The sequence below is a fragment of the Mesocricetus auratus genome, unplaced genomic scaffold, assembly GCF_017639785.1.
Source record: "Mesocricetus auratus isolate SY011 unplaced genomic scaffold, BCM_Maur_2.0 Super-Scaffold_15014, whole genome shotgun sequence".
Lineage (NCBI taxonomy): Eukaryota > Metazoa > Chordata > Mammalia > Rodentia > Cricetidae > Mesocricetus > Mesocricetus auratus.
The window spans coordinates 50,666,102-50,689,128 of record NW_024429186.1 but is presented as its reverse complement, the minus strand read 5'-3'; positions in this window follow the sequence as shown (position 1 = coordinate 50,689,128).

Below are 23,027 nucleotides of genomic sequence, written 5' to 3'. Positions count from 1 at the left end.
CAATGTACCATGAGCACCAGACCCTTTATGGACATGCTTTGCTAAACACTCAGTCATGTGGAATTGAAGACTGGGTTTGAGGTTGTCTTTGGTTAATAATTGTTTACTAAGTATCTTCAGGAAATATTTTCAGTTTAGTATTTTTAATCATATGATATCTTTGCCATGGTTTTACATCAGATTTCATTGGCTTCATAAAATTGTGTTTTTCTGTTTTCTACTTTATTTGAAAAATGTATTTATGATGAGTATTATCACTCTGCCAATATTTAGTAGAGCAGAACAGAGGTCACTGCTAGGACCACTTTGAATTCTACTGATTGGATTATTTCTGGACTTACTTTGTTATAACACTAAAATATATATTTATACCTGTCTATCTCATTTAGCATATTTAACTACATTTCATTTCTTAGAATCTTTTAAATTTCATAGGTTAAAATCGTTCATGGTATTATCTTATTAGCTTTTCAACCATTCTTTTCCAATCAGTTTTTGTTATTTCTAGCTCAATTACACCATGTTTGGAATACATGGTATGTAAAATTGAAATCCATTGAAATTCAGAAATTCAATGGCAATTTCTATAAGACTCATTATATGACCAATGTTTAAATGTCTGATTTATCTTTAATTTTAATAAATAAATTTAATATATAATTTTCCACACATATAAACAGCAAAAGTGTTAAAAATGCTATTCAAAATAACAGATTCAGAAGTAAGTGTGTGTTTGGGGGTGTGTGTGTTTGTGTGTGTGTGTGTGTGTCTTTAGAAACCAGCAGTTATAGGAGAATTACCTAATTTGTTTCTAAATAACTCATAATTACATAGTTGAAACAGTCACATGTATTTTAAAATAGAAAATATTTTCAAGTAAAAGAACAAAATTTACCTATATCAATATAGTATAGAATATACAGTATGTATAGTTACTGAATTTTTGCAAGGTTTCATAGCATTAGATGCACATAGAAAAGAAAAGATGAAATCCAAAACCAGTATGTTACATCATTGTGCAAGAAACAAATATATATATTGTGTTCGTGTGTGTGTGTGAGAGAGAGAGAGAGAGACGGGAGGGGGACTATGAGTATGAGAGGGGAAAGAGGAGGAGTGCTATGGAGAGAGATAGAATAACAATGAGGGTAGTGTGTGATGAAAGCAGAAAGGTCTCCATTGGTAGGATAGAAATAGATCAGCCAGAAAGAAGGTATCAAGGTGGGGGAGATGGGGGGGGTCAGTTACAAACAAAGTCTAATCATATATATGTATGAAAATGTCACAATGAAACTCAAGTTTTTATATACTAACAATGACTAAATAAAGACATAAAACATTAATATAATAAATTATAAAACACTAAATTAAAAAATATCCACATTCTTACAGCATTTTGACTTGCTTGCTGTAGCATTTATGGAGAATCATTCTACTATTCTGCTGAATTTTTCTACTATGGCAGTGCCTACTTGCTTACCCTCATCACAGGTTCATATAATTTTGTCTTTTAGCTCTGTGTGTGTGGGGGGGGGGGGTGTGCCTGTGGTTGTGCACAGATGTGTATTGTGTGTGAGAGCCAGAGTTCAACATGGGGTGTTTTCCTCTTCTGATTGTCACCTTACTTTTTGATATGAGGCCTCTCTCACTGAATTAGGAATTCACAGATTCAGCAAGTTAACTGTAGAAGGTGTTCCTGGAGCCTCCTTCAGTCCTGAGTGCTAGGATTAAATAACTATGCCTGTATTTTTAACATGACTGCTTTGAGATGCAAACTCAGGGCCTCATACATGTATCTTAGTCACTTTACTGAGTTTTCTCCCTACTTCAAGATTTTATTTTAATTTTTATTTTAAGCTATTTATATATTTTACATACAAACTGCAGGTTCCTCACTCTCCCCTCCCCCTGTTCCTCCCACCTCCTTTCTACCCGATATATATATCGGGTATATATATATATATGTATATATATATATATATATATCCTTAGAAAGGGTAATGGCAACAAAGGATAAAGGCAACAAAGCTTAGCATATCAAGTTGAGGCAGAGCCAAGTCCTTCCCTGCATCAAGGTTTAGCAAGGCATCCCACCACAGGGAATGGGCTCTAAAAAGTCAATTCCTATGCAAGGGACAGGTTCTGGTCCCACAGCGAGGGGCCCCCCGGAAGAGACTAAGCTACACAACTGTCACCCACATGCAGAGAGGGCCTCGGTTGGTTCCATGTAGGCTTTCTAGCTGTCAAAGCTGACTAAGCTTGGGTCACCTGTCTCTGTGGGTTTTCACATCATGATCCAAGATTTTATTTTTAAAACATTGATTTTAAAATTATATCTCACCTGAGAATAGAATTTTTAATTATTATAAAATGGCATCTTTAATTCTATCAGTTCTTTAAATTTTTTTAGGTGTGTGTAGGTGAAACTCAAGGCCTCTCACGTGGTAAGCTACTGCTCTATCACTGAGCTACATTTGCATGGCTATTAATGCTGCTTGGATTTTTATCTCATTTATCTATTGTAGCTCCCTCAACTCTCTAATATAGTCAGAATACATATTTGTCTATTCATTTACAGTAAATTCTTCTAGATTATAAGTTTTTTTATTTTCCAAGTGGAGCACATGCTTTATTTATATCAATGCAACTAGTGTTATATTTTCAGATTCATAATTGTTTTTTAATTGGGTAATTATTTGAAATATTAACTTTTTGGTGTTGGATTTGAATACAAGGTCTCATGCATTCTAGGTGCACATACTATGACTGAGCTAAATCCATAATCATACCATACATTTAAGTTTTTAATGCTTTGTCCCCTTTAGTGTTTTCAGTATTTTCAAGATTTTTCGTTTCTAAGTAAAATTAACACAAACATACACGCAATGCTTATAGCAACTATGAGAACACATTTTTCATGTTGACTTTTTTAAGCAATTAAATTGCATTTTGATGAGAATCTCGAGTGTATGAACATTTGTAAACAAGGAGCAATCACTTCAGTTTCCTGCCTCCTGTGTCTTAATGACAAAGTCTCAATACGTAGTGTGAACAGCAAGAGGTTAGAGCAGACTCATAAACCACTCTTGCCTGGGACAAACGTTGAAAAGGCCACAGAGACAAGTGTGCCAAGCACTGAATATACCATACTCATTCTCTTATTATACTCACTCCTGCTGAAGAATAGTGGCTTTGGAATGTAGATGTGGAGAGTCCACCAACAACAAGAGTAGTTCCCTGTGGTTTCCAGGAACATTTGCCTCGTGGCATCAGTTTCTGTGCATCAGGAGTGAGGTCATTATTTCAAGAACAGGGATAATTAGGGTAAATATCCAGCTCCTGTACTCACAGAGTTGGGAACACTTCCAGCAGCTGGTCCTGGGGAGTGGCTGAAGTAGATGCTGACCACTGAAGGATTGGTGTACTCTACACCCTGGGTGTTTCCGTGTGAAATGACTGAGTGTTGCAGGCTTCCTTCTTCCCTTAGGATATTAGAATAAATGGTCTTTGGCCATAGTTATAAATGATTCTGGTGGTCTCCTTATTTTTCTTTGTAGTTAGAGCATCCTTAAATCCCCAATATGATCTTATTGACCTGCTTATCCAGCGTAACCAACAAGTCCATATCATTATATGCTGTGAATAATTTGTGAATGTTCTTCTGTAATCAGGGTAGACACTCCATGCTCATCATCTATATCATATGTAAGCACTAGTATGTGGCAAATGAAGTATCACTCGGCACATCTTACCATGACTGGGAGGATCATTTCTTTCATACATAATTCAAGTCTTAGCATTGTCACAACTTAAGCCTAGGACACATAGATGACTGTGTTATTAATACTATATTCAGAGATGTAGTACACCCACATGTTCCTCTCATGTCATTAGGACATAGGTCCTGTTTTATGCTATTCCAGTACAGTTATGAGCACAGGGGTAACTGTTTTCTCCTACTACCTCAGTTCACCCTTCCTAATTAGAACATATAAATATTTGTTCTCAGACAGATTCAAGCACCCTGCCAATTGCATTTATCTGTGCAGTAAGTATAGACTGGTTTACAAGAAGCCCACTGCAATCCACTACTGCTGCTATTCATTGTCATGGTTATGGTCATTCTTACATTACTATCTGCTCCTCATGCATTATCGCTTACAAGTCTCATCTCCTGTAGCTGCTATGTGACTTGTCTGACTACTATTCCAGGTATTGTTCATGTACTTCTCACAGAAGAGGAAGGATTTATGGATTTTAGGATGAAGATGAATATGACAGGGGAACTATAGCATTTTTCATGCAATATGATATCCTGTTGGATGATAACATACTTAATGCAAAGAACAGCAGGTTATTTTAAACAGATGAATCCTGTGATCTGACCCTTGGCCTTAATCTATCTTCTTATTCCTTTCTGACCAAGTTACCCCATTCTGATTCATTGTGCTTTTGTGTATCCCTCCTTTAGCAACACCTTGGGATGTACTTGAGGATGTACAAGGATTTACAAGCTTATAAGGTCTACTATATAGTTCCTTGTCTCAGTTTTCTGATTCACCAAGTCACTGTGATAGGAATAATGAAGTCCTGCCATACATACTACTTTAAGATTCCCACAAAGTACTCGTAATTTAGTTAGAACTATAGATGTTTCACTGTCTTCTCTCTCCTAGAAGTCTAGCCTGCCCAGGTGAAACTGCAGTTCCCTGTGAGTGCCCACTGAAGGTAAAGACAAAAGATGAGATGAAGAGCTCAGTCTCTTTTTCTTCAATAGGAACTTTCCAAAGGTGGCCATGAAGTAACCACTCCTGGCTTCACTCACCAGAGCTGCCTACAAGTTGTCGACAGATATTTCTGTCAGGTGTTCACTGTATCCATTCTTACTTGAAATATTCTAATATGAAAGAGTTTTAAAATACCTGTCCTCGGAAATGCATGTCTCCAGTACTGTTTGCTTTGTTTAATCATTCAACATTTATGAGTCATTAATATTTTCTCTTTAAAAATCTATGTATTTTTGCCTCATATGATATGACCACTATTACTGCTTTACAGAGCAAATATGCATTTTTATTTATAAAATTTACCTTTGTTAGATGAGAGTTCATTGTAATTAAGCTTAAGAAACACCATTTAGTATTTATTTGAGTTAGGATCATTATCAGTGTGTGTGTGTGTGTGTGTGTGTGTGTGTGTGTGTGTGTGTGTGTGTGTGTGTTGGTGTTGGTGTTGGTATGCAAGTACTCTGAGCTATCCTAACATTTTTGTATACATTTACTTTGGGTTTTGTGTTTTGATTTAAGAATTATAATCTTTTCCACTTTAGAAATAGATTCCACTGGATTTGTTTTTTAATTTTTTATTTAGAAACTATCTTATTTTACATATTAATCAACCTCCCCTTTGCCTCTCCCTCCCATCTTCCCATGTCCTGCACTGATCCCCCAACCCACTCCCCAAGGATAGTGAGGCCTTCCATGAAGGATCATCAAAGTCTGTCACATCATTTGGGGGAAGGCCTAGGCCCTCCTCTGTGTATCTGGGCTGCAATAGTATACCTCCATAGAGAATGGATAACCAAAGTCCGTTTGTGCACTAGGGATAAATACTGGCAATGGGTACCCAAAGTCTGCCTAAAATTGCCTGCCTGCCCAACCTTTATGAGAAAGTATGTGAAGATTATGTTCTACCAAAGCTAGAAATGTTAAAATATTTAATTTACATAAGCTACTAAAAGGGATCAAATATCCAAATATGGTATAATTCTGGATAAAAATCACACATGTAAAATTGACATGAATGGTAGAGTGAGGCAAAAACAGTAATGTTCAGATATGAGGGGATGATTGTACTCTGCTGTCTCCTTGATCTAAAATGGCATGCGTCTATGTTTGCAAAATTTCTGTAATTTACCCCTGTTATATTTAGCAACAACTATATACTATTATAGAGAAAGGAACTGTATTTACAGTGCTGGTGTGGGGTAATGCTCTTGTTCACTGTAAAGACTTATCACTCATATTGGTTTCATAGAACACTGATTGTCCAGTAGCCAAGCAGGATGTATAGGCAGGGCTACCAGACTAGGACAATTCTGGGACGAGGAAAAGCAGAGGCACATGTGCCTTCCAGACACAGAGGAAACAACATGAGAATGCCTTACTGACAGAAGGTACCAAACCATGTGGCTAAACATAAATAAGAATTATGAGTTAATTTAATTTGTAAGAGTTGGTTAGTAATAAGCAATAGGTCAAACAGTTTATAATTAATATAAGCCTTTGTGTGGTTATTTGGGACCAAATGGCTACAGGATTGGGCAGGACAGAAACTTCTGTCTACAGCTATTACTGAAATCAATGTGGAGGTTCCTCAACAGTATAACTTCCTTATAATCCAGATATTCTCCTATGGACAATATATATGAAGGGGTATAGATCAAGGCTCTCTTGCTTGACATTCAAACACAAAGAACATATAGGCTAAATTTCGGAGAGGATCCTGATCTTACTTAGATGGCAGACACAGCTGGGTAGTCATATATTACAATACTTAGAGATTCAGCTCCAGTTTGAATAAAACATCAGTTTTTGTAGAGGAATGAAAATACTCTGGACTCTGCATAAGGACAATGGACATCACAAATGTTATGCATGAAGATGTAAGAGAAGAGAAGATAGTGTCTTCTTGGCTGCAGACTGAATGATTAAGCTAAATGAATCAAGAACATGGGAAAAAAAGACTTCTAATAGTTTTAAGGATTGTGTTTGGAAGAAATGACAGGTTTTGGGTAGATTTCTCTAAGGCAAGATAGCAACCAGCTAATCCTACACACAGAGACTGTATACCCTCTTATAATATATTTGATAGACATAAGAAAATTAAATAAAGCTATCTTCTATCCGCTGGTGTATGATGAACTAGAGACTAATAGGGTATTTTAAGCGGCTATATTAAAAAGTAAGTTTGAATACGGGGACTTGATTCATGATTGTGCAGCAGCTGCTGTGAGTATTAATAATACTGGTTAATGATTTTTGTTCTCCCTTGGCACATTTGGAAATTGTTTTAAATTAATTTTTAAAATGACTATTCCTCATTGCCTTTTAGCAGCTTTTGCACAGTGTTATGTCACTTTACCTTGCTGGCTGCTGCTTTCCTGCATGCAAATACACAGAGTCTCCTATGAAGTCTTAATTAGTGGGGTAGGTTTGTGTTTGTGTTATAACAATTAAATCTGTGCTTTGGGAGTCAGTAACAAGAGGATTTGTTTACCTTTAAAATTGCAAGCAGTTATGATAAGATTTTGCCTCTCACTATTAAATCATTCCCTTTCCATGAGAATTTTTGAAATTCTGTGCATCTCTGTTTACTCCCTAGACTTTTCAAGATGAATTTTACATTGATGTTGTTAGCATTTTATGACCCTAGATGGTGCACAACAGAAAATAGAAAAGCTTTGTAGGTGATGACTTTTCTGAACCAATCAGCATTTTTCTAATTGATCTGTTTCTGGTGTGGCAGCTCTAATTTCCCACATAAATGTTTAGTTTATTTTAATGTGGCTTTAGATTTTTGTCAGATCCATTTGGCTCATAATTTACTGGACTTTCTCTAGCCTCTCCCTTAACTTTGTGCATTATAAGTTATTTCTGTATATAGAGTCATTTCTGAATATTACTAACTGCCTTAAGAAGATAAATATGTTGATACTAACCAGAGAATAAAAAGTTACTGATTATTCTGAGGAACAAATACGGTGGTAAATACTTTTTGTTCCACTGAGGTTATAAAATTTAGTTTTCAAGTATCTTAATAATGGATTTAATGATAATGGATTCTGGCCAAGTGTAGTGGCATAGGCCTGTGATTCTAGTCCTTGGAAGGTGGAGGCAGGAAGATCAAGAGTTTTAGGTCATCTATACCTATGCAGTAAATTTCAGAGCATCATAAACCACATGAAGCCTTGTCAGAGAGGAAATGGGAGAGAGAGGAAGGAATGGAGGAATGGAGATGGGGGATTCCAAATACAAATTGATAGAAACTAAAGGCTAAAAACTACATTTCAGTCAAAATAAACCTATCTTTAGGAATCAAAGTAATATCAAAAATATATATATCATATTTTAAAGATGTATCTTGAGTCCTTAGGAAATTTATGTAATTTTAACAAAGATATACAATAACAACTATTTGTAAGAGCCGTGTAAGCACTTTTTGATAGCATTAACCTATGTCTTTTAGATTGACATGAAAATGTTGCATGTCTATGACATATATCATGATATTTAGATTCCTTTATACACTGTTTTGATGCAAAAAGGTATTGATATACTTTAAATGATTTCTTTTAGATATTTTGAAGATTATAATACATTGCAGGCATAGGTTACTTTATATCCTTCCTAATTTCAACATGTTTTCTTCACCCCCTGGCTTCTCTGGCGGTGTGGATTGTAGGCTGGTAATCCTTTGCTCTATATATAAAATCTCCTGAGCTAATTTGGAGCATGGGGGAGGGGAGAGGGAGTTAGGGGACAGAGAAGAGGAGATGAGGAGTCAAGAGGAGGATATGAGAGAACAGGAAGATCTAGTCAGGGGAAGAATAGAAGAGAGCAAAAAAGGAGATACCATAATAGAGGGAGCCATTATAGGTTCAAAGAGAAATCTGTAACTAGGAAAATGTCCAGAGATCTACAAGATTGACCCCAGCTAACAATCTAAGTAATAGGCAATAGTGGAGTAGTAGCTGATGGAAACAGAAGCATACACCCACAGCTGAACACTGAGCTGAACTCTGAAATTCAGTTGCAGAGAGGAGTGATGAGCAAAGAGCTCAAGACCAAGCTGGAGAAACCCACAGAAACAGCTGACCTGAACTCCTCTAAGACACCATAGAGCAACACATGGCTGAACAAGAATTGGGTTTGATTAAAAAAATTTTTATCACATTTGAGCAAACATAAGCCATAAGTGAAAAAAATGTGAGTTGGATATTATTAAAAGTAAAACATGAATGAACTTTGGAAGCCCACTCCACATACATGGATATCTCTCAGCCTAGATACACGGGGAGGGTCTAGGCTCTTCTCCAAATGGTATGACAGACTTTGAAGATCCCCCCATGGAAGGCCTCACCACCCTGGGGATCAGAAAGGGGATGGTCTAGAGGGTTGATGAGGGGGGCAGCAGAGGATGGGAGGAAGAGGGAACAGGAATTGACATGTAAAACAAGCTTGTTTCTAATTTAAATAAAAAAGGGGAAAATCCCAAAATACAGAATACACAAAAAAAAAAAAACGAAAAGAAAATGACAGTGTTTTATCTTTTTCTGGCTCAACAATATTCTCTGTGAATACAGAGCATATTTTCTTTACTAGTTTTTCCGCTGATGGATACTTAACTTGGTTACATACCTCAGATGCTGAACAAACCTTCAACAAACACTAATTTGTGCTTCTCAGTATGACATACAAGTTCATTCCGTAGTAAGATGTGAGATTGCTGGATTATGTGGTCATCCTAGTTTTTGCTTTGAATAACCTTCATGCTGAAGTCCATAAAGGTTTCCCTAATTTACAACACACCAGCTTCATATTAATGTTCTTTTTCTCATGGTCTTGTCAATACTTGCTACCTCTTGATTTTTTATAATAGCCAGATTAAAAATACAATCATTTCTATAAAGGTTTACAGTATTCAGTGGTTTTCCATATGTCCATTGGACATTTACATCTCTTTCCTATTTGTTTCCTATGCTATACGAAGTATTTTGATTTAGTGTAATGTCTTATTTTGTTCTTATGTTGGAGATACTATGAAGAAAATTTTGTGCATATTGTCTTCTTCCATTGGTCCGCGTGCCTGCAATCATGCGTGTGTGTGTGTGTGTGTGTGTTTTAAAGAAAGACTCAACATAGATTCTGTATCCAGTATTTTACTTAGCTCACATAGCTAAAGATTCATGAGGTTGACACTGAATCTGCTCAGCCCTGGTGAGAGCCTCATCAGCAAGCACGGCAATTTCGAGAGTGAACACAGAACAAGAAACCACAAGGGCAGATGGAAAGCAAGAGGAGCCAAGCTTGTTATTTTTTTAAGAACTGGCTCTCTTGGGAAAAGATCCCATGGGAACATATTAGTCTTTTTTTTCTAGACATATTCCTATTTTTCTGTCTTTTTTAGTTAGGTTTTCTATTTTTCAAATCTTCTGAGACAAAATCCACACCCAGATTCTACCATATTCCACATATTTGACATTTTATGATTATTATTCTTACTTCATTTTTATCCTTTAAAATTCTGACTCATAATGGATTTCAGTCTAATACAATTTCTCTATGACATTATCTCCCCTTCAGTAGTATAGTTATTGATACATTAATGTTTACTCAGAGAAACTTGTAGGGTTTCCGTATGACTCACCTTTTTTTTTCTCCCTTATAGATTCCTCTTCTTGTCCTCTCTGAGATCAATCAAATATTGCTTATTTATTATTCCATTTATTTTATATTAGCTCCTTGTGTATGTTCTTATTATGCTTTTCAGTGAATATCCTAGAAATTACAATATGCAACTATGACTTTAACACTCCACATAGGTTTCAATTAATTTTTTAAAAGTGTGAAACTTACAAAAACACTATACCCTTCCAAGTTATTTGTTATGATGTCCTATTATCATTCAGTTTACATCTGTGTAGACATCACTGTATTTTGTATTTAATCATTTAACATCCATTTTTGTTTACTCTCTCTAGTGGCTCTTGACTTTTCCTGCATGGTTGTTTTGCCATCTGGAATCATTTTGATTCAATGTGAAGAACTCTCTTGAATATTATTTTCAGTCAATGTCTTCAACTTTTTTTTAAAACATGCATATGTTAATTTTTATTATACATTCAATTTATTTGAAGCCAGTAAATTACATTTTCTTAGAAAATTGCCAGCCTTGTCCAATATTCAAATTTCCTTTATTAATTTATAAAAAGTAATTTCTTGTGATTTGATTTAACTTATTTTTCCACCAACTTATATTTTATTATGTATGCTCACTTATATTCACTAAATGATGGACTATAGTGTGTTTGTTATAAGGAACAATATCTTTTAATTCTAACTAATGATTTTAATCTTATTCTTCATTTAATGACAAGCTTTATGTTATAATTCAAAATCTCTTTTGTTAATATTTATTCATTTTTCTTTCTCTTTTACTTCATTTTGTTCATTCCATATCAAGCATTGTGTCCAGTGCATTGTCTTCTCTCTTTCCCCTTACATTGTTTTGAGACAATGTCTCATATAGCCTAGGCCAGTCTTGAACTAACTGTATAGCCAATGATAACTATCAGTTTCTTATCCTCTTCCCTGTTCTTCCAGAGTTCTGGGGTTTTAGATATCTGCCACATGTCTTGTTTTATGAGGTGCTAGGGCCTGGACCCAGTCTTTCAACATAGTAGGCAGCCACTATCAGTTGAGTTGCAGTCCCAGGCAATTTTCCTCCTTCCTTCCTTCCTTTCTTCCTTCCTTCCTTCCTTCCTTCCTTTTTTTCCCTCCCTCCCTCCTTCACTCACTCCCTTCCATTATTCCCTTCCTCCGTCCCTCCCTCTCTCCTTCCCTCACTCCCTTCCTTCCTTCCTTCCTTGTTCCTGATATAGGATCATAAACTTCTCATTAACATATTTTCTTAATTGGCTCTCTTATTCTAAACATGATGAGCCAGTCATTTTTCTCTCAGATTTAATTTTATGAGCAGCATTGTGAGTAAGTCTAGACAAAAGAATGTGAAAAGAAATGATATATACTCCTCAGCATTCATCACATGAATCTCTTCCCAATAATCTTTTAATTCCTTTTCTCTTCCATTAGGTAGCTAAGCACAGGGATACAGAGCATGAATACTTAAACTGACTTCTTACATTTTGCACAAGCACTGTCACTCATTCATTTTAATTCTATTTGATATTTGATGCTCAAAGGAAATATTGTTATTTATTACATGTATTACATACCTTCTGTTTTCAAAGATTATATTTTGGGTAAGTTTTGTCTTTTATTAAATTCTTCAAGACAGGCTCCAAAGATACCCTTCCATATTTAAAAGTTTGTGCAAGTTTTCTTGTTATAATTTGGCTACTGGTGAATTCCTTGGGTTATAATTTCCTTGATTTGGAATCTCTTGAGTGTTAATGTATTGAATATAAATGAAATATTTTGCTTTATTGAAAGAACATTTCTTTTCTTGGAATATATTGCTCATAATTCCTTTTAGTTAAGGTTTTTTTTTAAAAACAGGTTACAAATATGAAATTTCCTTTACATTATAGCATTTGCAAATACACTGACATGTCATAGTAAAAAATCAAGTTCATATTCATTAAAAATTACCCCATGTTGTTCTTCACTGTTATTCAGAAAGGTTAAATTTAGATCATTAGAGTCCTTAGATTTTTAAATTCTAATTTGTTTTAGCAATATTTTCTTTAATTATGTCTTCAACATTTTCATTTATAGTTCATTTTATATTTTACACAGTCAATTTTATATATGTCAAATCTCACCAGTTTTTTATATTTTATTTTTTTAATTTTTAAATTTAAATTAGAAACAAGGTTGCTTCACATGTCAATTCCAGGTCCCTCTCCTATTCCCTCCCCTCCTCCTGCACCTTCCCACCAACCCCCCAATATCCCCTCATTTCCCCAGGGAGGGTGAGGCCCTTTATGGGGGGTGTCCATAGTTTGTCATTTCATCCAGGGCAGGGCCTAGACCCTCCCCCAAGAGTCCAGGGTGAGAGTGCATCTCTCATTGTTGGATGGGAGCCCAAAGTCCATTTGTATACCCGGGATAAATACCAGTTTTATTAGTAACAATTTCAGTAATACCTTAAAAGTTTTTACTTCTATTCTGCATGCTTTCTTGTTTCTAGATCTAACATGTTGACTGTACAGTGTGCTCTCCTTTATATTTATTTTTCTGTAATTCATGTAAACATTCTCTCCTGTCTCATCTTTTCTGCTCCTCCCTTTTTCCTCATTACTTTCTCAATCCTCAATATTACTTTTTCATAGATTTTCTTAACTTGAGAAAAGGCAGAGGAAGACAGCCTCTATCTATCTATCTATCTATCTATCTATCTATCTATCTATCTATCTATCTATCTATCTATTTTCTATCGGCTGTCTATCATCTGTCTATCTGTCTATCCATCCATCTATCCATCCATCTATCCATCCATCATCTGTCTGTCTGTCCATCCATCTATTGTTGTTATTATTTACTTACCCTGCACAATTCATACTTTTTCTGAAGTCTTCTTTTTATATCTTATTGTAAAATTTGGTAGTTTCCCCTTTTAGTTAATGAGAAAATGTTTGTTGCTATTTTTATGTCTTTGCCAGTTTATCTGCTATATCTTCTATGGATAAAAAGTTCACTCTTTATCATGCAGTGCTCTTTGTCTTCATTTTTCTGACTCACAATTGAATTGGTTAGCTTTAATTGTTAGAGTTTCATGATAGCTGTGACAAAAAGAAGACGGATTGGTCAATAAGGACCAGGCAGTGTTCTTCTGGGCATCCCAGATTAATCCCCTATCATCTTCAGCATTTTCTGTTCACAGCCATGAGGACTGCTTTGTTGTCTTTTCTGCTCATTTTAAAAGGCTGGACGTTTTTACTTCTCTGACTCAACCATAATTAATTTTTCTCTTAGACTCCTACAACATATTACACCAAACTGGGCAGTGGTAGTGTACACCTTTAATCCCAGCACTAGTTCGAGGACAGCCTAGTCTACAGAGAGAGTGCCAGAACAGGCTCCAAAAACTACACATAGAAACATTGTCTCAAAAAAACAAAACCAAAATAAAACACCACATCAAAAGACGCCTGAATTGTATCTTCATGTGATGAGTTGCATTTTAAAGGAGACTAAAATGATGATACCCAAATATTATATGATGGACAGTAAGCTCGTTTGATTTATATTCCCAAAAGATATTATAGTGGACATTAAATATCCTTCTCTCTCTCTCTCTCTCTCTCTCTCTCTCTCTCTCTCTCTCTCTCTCTCTCTCTCTCTCTGTCTCTCTCTCTGTCTCTCTCTCTCTATATATATATTTAAAATGTTCTTTTAGTTTCACACATTGACACTCTTAATAGTGATATTTCTACTTGATGATTGCTTATTATATCATGAGTAATTTTCTTATTCTCTTAAATAACTTACACTGGGTTCACTACCATATTTACAAACCTCCAGTTATCATCTTACTCTGTGATTACCAGAGTAAATAAATCTAAACATATCAATCCTCATGTACACATGTATATTATATAATTTTCATATATACGTGTGTGTGTGTGTGTTACTTAAATACGTCACATCACTGTAGTATGGAGCACAGCTTTAAGGCACAGCCTCAAAGAGACAATTTCTGTGGAACTCAGTAGACAGCACTTAGACAGTTATAAGACTCTTTTTGTGGAATATCACAACTCATTTACAAAACGATTGCCAACATTTAAATTACTGAGCTATAGTGTTGTGCTGCAAAATGAGCATTTCAGAGGATGATTCGCTAATTGCACAACACCTCCAGACTTGAAGAACTTGGAAAGATCCTTCTTGATTTTTTTTCCTACTGTGTCTTACTTGGTAACAAGGACTGATTATTTTCCTGAAATGTGTCCTTTGTTTGCTTCACAAGCTGATACCTTCTGATAGGGCAGTGTTCCTTCTACATGGTAAATTATCTTAATTAACTCTAATTGTTCACAGACAATTTATGCAAATAGAGACTTTGGCAAAATAGAAATATAAGATTTAATTCTGGGATAAGAAAGCTTGATGAGAATTAAGTTTTTTTTCATTCTTTTTGAAATTTAAAATTGCTAATAATGTTGGATGCAACAATTAAGCTGTGAGGAGGAACACAATCATAATTTGCATGACTGGAGGTCAGAACATTGGGTACTGATGTGTGCCTATAGATCTAGAAGAATTTCCATTCGGGTAAACCAATCACTCTATTACTCAAGCAGTCTACCTGTCTGCCTGTCTTCCTGTTTGCATGTCACTTTCCCCTCTGGAGTTGTAGGTTCACAGCAGCTTATCTCCAAAAGGGAGCTTTCAAAGCATGGTACTCCTGGCTATGTCCTTCAGCTGCTCACCACCCCTCATCTCCTGAGCAAAATGTATTTTTTCATATACTTTCAAAATACAGCTCAACAGAGGGCCAGTAAGTTGTCAACATGGATTTTGAAAAGAGACACACATTTGAAAACTACTCTAAAATATCGGTTTAGGAATCACTGGTACTTGTGTATGCACTAAGATCAGTCTTCAATGGAAAGTAATGAAAGTAATTATCAGTAAGAAGCAAAGTAAGAAGAAATTATATACAATAGCCATTGTACCGATTTCAGCTTTTGAAGGCCGCATCACCTTTTTCCTTCAGTGTTATTATATGAATCAAATTATTTACTTCCTTTTGCTTAATATAGTTCAATTAGAGTGTTTATAATGCAGGGTCCTTAGTACTATGTCTCCATTATTTGACACTCCATCTCTTCCCTTCTACTGGTTCATTCTCCTTTCACCTCATCCATTACAAACCTCTCTTCTGTTTCTTTCTTTCTCTGAATTGACACATTCTTTTTCATGAAGTTATCTGGCTGCGCTTTCTTATTGATTCAACACCCATTATTCTCACACATACTTGCTATTGTTTTCACCTTTATTTCAGATAATATATCTCAAAGTTCCTAGATGACAAATTCAGCATGTTTGATGAGTGTTGATGCTTTATTGGACTTTTTAAGCATCATGAAAATGAGACTCATAGTGGATAAGACAAAGTACCTCTTGTAAATGTGAGGGATAAATGGTCAACAAATCGATTTTTTGAAAGAAATAGACCATTGTTGAATGTATTGTGAACGAATGAACTTTGAGAGCCCATTCCCTATGGAGAGGTACCCTCCATACACATGGGAGGGCCTAGGTCCTGCACCAAATGATGTGACAGACTTTGATGATCCCTCATGTGAGGCCTCACCCTCCCTGAGGCGTGGATAGGGGTGGGATGGGGGATGGTGGGGAGAATGGAAGGACAGCACAGAGAAGGAATTGGGATTGGTATATAAAATAAGATTGTTTTTAAATTTGAATAAAATTACCTTAAAATTATAAGGAGGGCCTCACCCTCACTGGGGAATGATTTGGGGATTGGGTTGGGGTTGGGGGGTGGGGGGCTGGTGGAGGGAGAAGGGAGGAACTGAGACTCACATTTGAAGCATGCATGTTTCTAATTTAAATTAAAAAACATACTTAAAAATTATGCATATAGGTGTTTTTACCTGAATATATGTCCATTTACTAAGTATGTACCTGGTGTCCTTGCGGACCAAAAGGCAGTGTTGTATTTTCTGGGAATGAAATTACAGTTGATTGTGAGCTACCTTGTAAGTCCTAAGAATTGATCACAGGTCCTTTGGAAGAACAGAACCACTGAACCATGTTTGCAACACCAATATAAGCAGTTTTTGCACACAAGGTGGTGTTTCCAGTAAAGCATAACTCAATGGAGAAAAGTCAACTTGGCTTCCAGGTTAAGTACAAATGGTGTTATCCATTGTTTCATGTTTTACAAGGCATTCAACACACACACACACACACACACACACACACACGTGTATGTATATATTAATTAAATTTTGAGAAAATATTTTATTTATTAGGAAGCAAGATGATTATTTTTGTTAGTTTATCCTTGGTATAAGAATTGCATTATGAGTTGGCTATCCAATACTTATCATTCAAATATAAGCCCCTTAGAATCAGAATTTTAGCCCATGGTATACAATTCAAAAGATTCACCATTCTATATTTTTTACACTTTTTTATTATATATTTAAATTAGAAACAAGCGTGTTTCCCTTGTCAGTCCCAGCTTCCTCTCCCTCCCCTCCACTCCCACTCCCTCCCCCCCAGTCCCTCTAGCCCCCACCCAATCCCCAATCCATTCCCCAGGGAGGGTAAGGCCCTTCATGGGGGATCTCTAGACTCTCAGCATCCCTCATTGTGGGATGGGTCCCCATGTCCATTTCTGTGCCAGGGATAATTATTAATCTACTACCCAAAAACCCATAAGTTGCCTGAGTCTCCTCACTGACATTCACATTCAGGGGGTCTGGATCAGTCCCATTCTGCCTTTCAGCCATCAGTCTGAGGTCCAAGATCTCCCCCTTGTTCAGGTCAGCTGTTTCTCTAGGATTCACCAGCCCAGTCTTGACCCCTTTGCTCATCACTCTTCCTTCTCTGTCACTGGGTTCAAGGAGTTCATTTCAGTCTTTACCTGTGGGTGACTGCCTCTGCTACTGTCTGTCACTGGATGGAGGTTCTAGGATGGTGTGTAAGATAGTCATCAAACTCATTATTAGGGAGGGGCATTTAAAGTAGTCTCTCCACTACTGCTTAGTTTGTCAGTTGGTGTCATCCTTGTACATCTCTGGAGTTCTCACTAGTGCCAGATTTCCCCTTAAATGTAGAATGGCTCCTTTTATTATAGTATCTCTCATACTGCTTTCCTCTATTCTTGCCCCAACTCAACTTTCCTGCTCTCCCATGTCCTTCTCTCCCTTCCTCTCATCCCCCTCTCTTTTTCCTGGCTCGCTTTCCTCTCCCCCACTCTGTGCTCCCAGTCTGCACAGGAGATCTTGCCTCATTCCACCTCACTAATCCCACATCTGACAGAAGGCTGGTCTCCAAAATCTAATAAGAGGTCAAGAAGGGTCCTTCCTGTTTTCCTGCCTCTTTGGCAGTGGGATTGTAGACTGGCACTCCCCAGTGTCTAAAATACATATATGAGTGACTACATACCATACTGATCTTTTTGTGACTGGGTTACCTCACTCAAGGTTTCTTCTAGTGCTGTCCATTTGCCTGCAAATTTCAAGATTCCATTGTTTTTTTCTGCTGAATAGTATTACATTGTGTGAATGTACCACATTTTCTCTATCCACTCTTCAGTTGGGGGGCATCTAGGTTGCTTCCAGTTTCTGGCTATTACAAATAGTGCTGCTATAAATATAGTGGAACAGATGTCCTTGTTTTATGAATGTACATCTTTTGGGTATATGCCTAACCGTGGAATTGCTGGATCTTGTTGTAGCCTGATTCTCATTTTCCTGAGGAAACGCCATACTGATTTCCATAGTGGCTGTACAAGTTGGCACTCCCACCAGCAGTGGAGGAGTGTTCCCCTTTCTCCACATCCTCTCCAGCATAAACTGTCATTGGTGTTTTTGATTTTAGCCATTCTTACAGGAGTAAGATGGTATCTCAGAGTTGTTTTGATTTGCATTTACCTGATTGCTAGGGATGTTGAGCACTTTCTTAAGTGTCTCTCAGCCATTTTAGTCTCCTCTATTGATAATTCTCCATTTAATTCTGTAGGCCACCTTTTAATTGGATCCTTTGGTGCTTTGGAGACTTGCTTCTTGAGCTCTTTGTAGAATTTGGACATCGGCTCTTTGTCATATATAGGGGTAGTGAATATCTTTTCCCATTCTTTGGGTTGCCTTTTTGTCTTGTTGGCTGCGTCCTTTGCCTTGCATAAGATTCTAAGCTTCAGGAGGTCCCATTTATTAATTGTCGATGTCAGTGTCTGTGCTACTGGTGTTATACTCAGAAAGCAGTCTCATGTACCAATTTGTTCAAGGGTACCTCCCACTTTCTCTTCTAACAGGTTCAGTGTGGCTGGATTTATGTTGAGGTCTTTAATCCATTTGGACTTAAGTTTTGTGCATGGTGATAGACATGGATCTATCTGTAGTCTTCTACATGCCAGCATCCACTTATGCCAGCACCCTTTGTTGAAGATGCCTTCTTTTTTCAATTGAATGATTTTAGATTCTTTGTCCAAAACAAATGTTCATATGTGTGTGGATTAATATCAGGGTTTTCTATTTGATTCCATTTGTCTACCTGTTTATTTTCGTGCCAATACCAAGCTGTTTTCAGGACTATAGCTCTATAATAGAGCTTGAAGTCAGGGATGGTGATGCCTATGGGCGTTGCCTTGTTGAACAGGGTGGTTTTGGCTATCCTGGGTCTTTTGTTTTTCCATATAAAGTTGAGAATTGTTCTTTCAAGGCCTGTGAAGAATTGTGTTGGGATTTCAATGGGGATAGCATTGAATCTGTAGATTGTTTTTGGCAAAATTTCCATTTTTACTATGTTGATCTTACCTATCCAAGAACATGGGAGATCTTTCCATTTTCTGGTGTCTTCTTTAATTTCTTTCTTTAAAGACTTAAAGTCTTGTGATACAGTTATTTCCCTTGCTTGGTAGGGTAACCCCAAGGTATTTTATGTTGTTTGTGGCAATTGTAAAGGGTGATATTTCTCTGATTTCTTGCTCAGCCCTTTTATTGTCTGTATATAGTAGGGCTACTGATTTTCTTGATTGATCATGTATCCTGCCACATTGCTGAAGGTGTTTATGAGGTGTAGCAGTTTTCTGGTAGAGTTTTTCAGGTGGCTTACGTAAACTATCATATCATCTACAAATAGTGAAAGTTTGACCCATTCCTTTCAAATTTGTATCCCCTTGATCTCCTTTTGTTGTCTTATTGCTCTGGCTAGAACTTCAAATACAATATTGAAGAGATATGGAGAGAGTGAACAGCCTTGTTTTATTCCTGATTTTAGAGGAATTGCTTTGAATTTCTGTCCATGTGGTTTGATGTTGACTGTTGTTTTGCTGTATATAGCTTTTATTATGTTTAGGTATGTTCCTGTTATCCCAAATCTCTCCAAGACCTTTATAATGAAGGGGTGTTGGATTTTGTCAAAGGCTTTTTCAGCATCTAGTGAGATGATCATGTGATTTTTGTTTCTCAACTTGTTTATATGGTGGATTACATTAATGGATTTTCTTATGTTGAACCATCCCTGCATCCCTGGGATGAAACCTACTTGATCATGGTGGATGAGTTTTCTCATGTGTTCTTATATGTGATTTGCCAGTATTTTGTTGAGTATTTTTGCATCAATGTTCATGAGGGATATTGGTCGCAGTTCTCTTTCTCAGTTTTGTCTTTGTGTGGCTTGGAGATCAAGGTTATTGAAGCCTCATAGAAAGAGTTTCGCAAAGACCCTTCTGCTTCTATTGCGTGGATTACTTTGAGTAGAATTGCTATAACGTGTTCCTTGAATTTCTGGTAGAATTCTGCACTGAGGCGATCTGGCCCTGGGCTTTTTTTTTGGTTGGGGGACTTTTGGTGACTGTTTCTATTTCCAAAGCGGTTATAGGTCTATTTAAATTGCTTATCTGTTCTTGATTTTATTTTGGCAGGTGATATCTATCCAGGAAGTTGCCCAATTCCTTTAAGGTTTTGAAATGTGTAGAGTACAGGTTTTCAAAATATGACCTGATGACTCTCTGGATTTCCTCAGTGTCCATTGTTATGTCTCCCCCTTTTCATTTCTGATTTTGTTAATTTGCATGTTCACATTCTGCCGTTTGGTGGATTTGGTTAAAGGTTTGTCTTTCTTGTTGATTGTCTCATAGAAGCAACTCTTTCTTACATTGATTCTTTGCATCATTTACGTAGTTTCTACTTTATTGAGTTCAGCCCTCAATTTGATTATTTCCTGGCATCTACCCCCCCGGTGAGTTTGCTTCTTTTTGTTCTACAGCTTTCAGTTGTGCTGTTAATTATCTAGTATGACTATTCTCCAGTTTCTTCATGTGGGCACTTAGTGCTATGAACTTTTCTCTTAGCACTGCTTTCAAAGTGTTCCATAAATTAGGGCATGTTGTGTCTTCATTCTCATTGAATTCTAGGAAGTCTTTAATTTCTTTATTTATTACTTGTGGGGACCATGAGTGGTGCAATTGCACATTACTCAATTTCCATGAGTTTGTAGGGTTTCTGTAATTTATGTTGTTGTTGAATCCTAACTTTAAAGCATGGTAGTCTGGTAAGCTACATGGAGTTATTCCAATTTTTTTGTACCTGTGTGGTTTGATATGTTGCCAAGTATGTAGTCAATTTTTGAGAAGTTTCCATGTGGTGCTGAGAAGAAAGAATATTCTTTTGTGTTTGGATGGAATGTTCTATAGATGTCAGTCAAACCCAATTGGGTCATAACTTCTATTAGTTATTTTGCTTCTTTTTTAAGTTTCTGTCTGATAATCCTGTCTAGTGGTGAGAGTGGGGTGTTGAAGTCTCCCACTGTAAGTGTGTGAGGTTTTATGTATGATTTGTGTTTTAGTAACGTCTCTTTTACGAATGTGGATGCCTTTGTATTTGGGGCATAGATGTTCAGAATCGAGACTTCATCTTGGTGGATTTCTCCTGTGATGAATATGAAATGACCTTTTTCATCTCTTTTGATTGATTTCAGTTTAAAGTCTAGTTGGTTAGATATTAGGATTGCTATCCCTGCTTGTTTCTTGGGTACATTTGATTGGAAAATCTTTTCCCAATCCGTGACTCTGAGGTAACATCTGTCTTTGAAGCTGAGGTGTGTTTCTTGTATGTAGCAGAAGGATGGATTCTGTCTTCAAATCGATTCTGTTAGCCTTTGCCTTTTTATGGGCGAGTTAAGACCATTAATATTGAGGGATATTAATGACCTTTGATTTCTCATTCTTGTTTGTTTTGGAATGGTTGATGGTGGAGGAATTGTGTGTGGATTTCCACCCTTTTTCTCCTTGGGCTGTTGGTAAAATGGGATTATCTATTACCTATGTTTGTCTGGTTGTAGCTAACTTCCTTGGATTGGAGTTTTCCTTCTAGAACTTTCTGTAGGGCTGGGTTAGTGGATATGTATTGTTTAAATCTGGTTTTTGTCATGTAATATCTCGTTTTCTCCATCTATATTGATTGAAATCTTTGCTGGGTATAGTAGTCTGGGCTGGCATCCGTGGTTTCTTAGTGTTGATAGAATATTTATCCAGGACCTTCTGGCTTCAGAGTTTCCCTGGAGAAGTCAGGTGTAATTCTAATAGGTTTGCCTTTATATGTTATTTGACCCTTTTCCTTAGCTGCCCTAAGTATTCTTTCTCTTTGTTGTATGCTTGCAGTCATGATTATTATGTGGTGAGGGGACTTTTTCTGTGGTCCACTCTATTTGGTGTTCTGTAAGCTTCTTGTACCTTCATTGGCATGTCTTTTTTTGGTTGGGAAAGTTTTCTTCTATAATTTTGTTGAATATGTTTTCTGCCCCTTTAAGTTGGTTTTCTTCACCTTCTTCTATACCTGTTATTCTTAGGTTTGGTCTTTTCACAATGTACAATATTTCCTGAATGTTTCATGTTAAGGATTTGTTGGACTTAAGATTTTCTTTGGTCGACGAATCTATTTCTCCTAGTGTGTCTTCAACACCTGAGATTCTATCTTGTATTCTGTTGGTTATGCTTGCATATGTAGTACCTGACCATTTCCCCAGTTTTTCTATTTCCAGTATTCCTTCAGACTGTGGTTTTTATTTTGTTGTCTCCACATCAGCTCTCAACCCTTGCACCATTTGAATTGTTTCTTGTAATTTTTGCTTCATGTTTTCTTCCTTGCATTTGTTGGATTTTTTGGTTTGTTTTTTCTTCCATTTCTTTAAGGGATTTTTCTCATATCCTTTTTGAGGGACTCTATCATTTTCATGAAGGTGTTTTTAAGGTCATTCCCTTTCACTTCATATGCACTGGGGTGTTCAGTTCTTGCTGGTGTAGAATCTCTACACTCTGGTGGTGTCATATTTGTTTTTCAGTTGCTGAGTATGTTCTTATATTGCCTTTTTCAAATCACTTCTTCCAGTGGGTGTAGTAAGAGCTTCTTCTTCTCCTGGTGGGTAGGCAAACAGGGTTCAAAGCAAATCCAATACACTCTGGACTCTGCTCTCTGCTCTATGTCCTCTGTCCTCTGTCCTGAGTGTGGGCTGGAGTAGACCCGCTCTTTCTGCAGGCTACTGGTAACTTGGTTGGCAGTCACGTTTGAGTCTAAAGAGGCTACA